Genomic DNA, 2,516 nt, shown 5'->3' on the forward strand with positions numbered 1-2,516 from the left:
CACATAGCATACCCCACACACAATCCACACAACACATATCATATTAGCTATAAAAGCTATCTCTACCGCATACCGCATATCAATCACATAAGCCATACGTATAAACATATGAGGATGCCGTGGGCTCGTCCCCAGGGTCTTACTCTAGGATGCCATGGGCTCCCCACATGGTCTTACACCTAAGTGCAATGGGCTCTCCCATGGTCTTCCATGCAAGTAACACAGAGTTAACTAGCATACCACATATCACAGAAACATCTAGCATACCACATAACACATAATGGCTAACATACTACATAACATAAAATGGGCCGGCCTTGGTGCCTTAGACCCATTGGTATGGTGAGGAGACTCAACTCGAATGCAGAAGCTCCCTGAAAGAAGTCTTTAGCTGTTGTCTTGTCCACTTCCTGAGCTATCAATACCAACCAATATACCCAATTAGCAATTGGGTCCCATACCATAATCCTTAATCCATGCATGGGGTAAAATGACCATTCTACCCCTGACCTAATATGATCCAAACTTAGGCCCAATTCCAACACAAAAGCCCAACACTAGGTAGGCTTTCCAAGCCTACTAGTGGCCCGCTAATGGCCCAATTTGCTAAATTGGGCCCAAATCCTCTAATGGGCTTTACCCTAAGCCCGAACATCTCCTTGGCACACATTATCTAACTTCTGATGGCCCACTACGGCCCAAGGAACCAAAATCCCTTACATCGCCCAAACCGAGGCCCAAAACAGCCTAAACCCATATATGATGAGTACGCTGGGCGTACTCCTATGTACGCTAAGCGTACAAGACAAATGGTGAGTACGTTGGGCGTACCTGTATGTACGCTCAACGTAATCCCCCTGCTAAGTCACTTTCCCATTAAGTGCTTAATACTCCGATCCAGAAGATACAAACATAGATCCAAGTCCTTATTAACGTCTTAAACCATAAAGTTGCTTACTTGATGGCATTGCATGACCCACATAAGCTCAAACTCCAAAAATGACAATCTACTTCCATGTAAATGGTCTTAACTCATGCATTAACCCATTAGGACATCAAAGGTGGCAACTTTCTACCTTATGGACTCATTTAGAACTGAGAGTAGCAACTCCAAGTCCTAGAAATCAGATTGAACCACAAAGCTTCATCCTTTGGACCAAAATGGTCCCAAAAATCAATCTAAGAGATCTAAGGAGATAATCATCAAGTTCATGACTTTATACCTTGAAAAGATCTGTAAAGAAGCAACAATCCCAGATCTGAACTTCCTCTTTTACACTAACACCTTGCCTTGACCTTTGCTTCCTTGAAGAGTGGCTCCAAAACAACAAAATTCTCACACAAAGCCTTCCAAGCTCCAAGAACACTCAAAGAGGATTAGGGTTTCGTCAAAACTGTATAAGGGTGATAAGGAGGCTGACCCTTGAGGGTATAATGTTCTTTATATAATGGCACACCCTAAAAATTAGGGTTTAAAGACTCTGGGCGTACGCTGGGCGTACGTCTCCAACGCCCTCGACTCCTCATCCCCTCTACGCTGGGCGTACCCCAACTTATGTTGGGCGTACTCATGTTGGCCACATTCTTTGTCACTTTTCTCTATTAAGGACCAATAATGCCAATACCCTCAAAGTACTATGACGTCTTCCTTCTAAGTCCGTTTCCTACGAACTTCATATCCATGAAAAGGTGATAGGAAACCCTACGCTCCCAGATCCATACTCGAGCCCTACAACCTTCCGAGTAAGACCCGAGACCCATAAAAGACCGAATTGTCAGATTACGCTTATACCCTTGGTCTCCGAAGACACAATCGAACGCTTTCAAAACCGGGTGTTACATACAACCTTACACATATCCACACCCAACACCTACATCCTTATAAACACACCTACACCCATACATACCTACTTCGTACAACCATCCACCTTTACCCACATGCGCCTACCTACCCGACCCCACCTACCTAATCAAGGTAGGTGTAGATAGCTTATGATGGGTGGGTAAGGTGTATGTGTGTGTGGGTATTGTAGGGCCCCACTGCTACAATATCCTACCACCACACATACCACTCCATCCATCTACATCAATACCTGTCCACTCTACATCCACTGTATCTATCCATACACCACCGTACCTATCCTTACCCACTTATACCCATTACCTACCTACTTACTCATATACTACCCCAACCCCTACCCACTGTATGGGGTGGGTGATGTGTAGGGTGGGTAGGGATGAAATGGGGGTGGATGAATGAGATATGTGTAGGGGTGTAGGTATGAATAGGTGCATAGGTTTTCTTATATTTAAAGAAACTTTTAAAATTGGAAAAGTGTAACGACGTGAAAATTTCAAAACAATTTTTCATTTTTAAAATGCACACTCTTCTTAACATATCTTATAAAAATCTCTTTTATTTAATTACAAAGCACAACCCCATTACTAATCCATGATCCTCTTAAATCTTTCTCTGGTGTGTACAATCAAGCCGGTGCCGTCCTGCGATCCAGATA

Source organism: Lactuca saligna, chromosome 2, assembly GCF_052625555.1.
Source record: "Lactuca saligna cultivar CGN05327 chromosome 2, ASM5262555v1, whole genome shotgun sequence".
In the NCBI taxonomy this organism is placed as follows: Eukaryota; Viridiplantae; Streptophyta; class Magnoliopsida; order Asterales; family Asteraceae; genus Lactuca; species Lactuca saligna.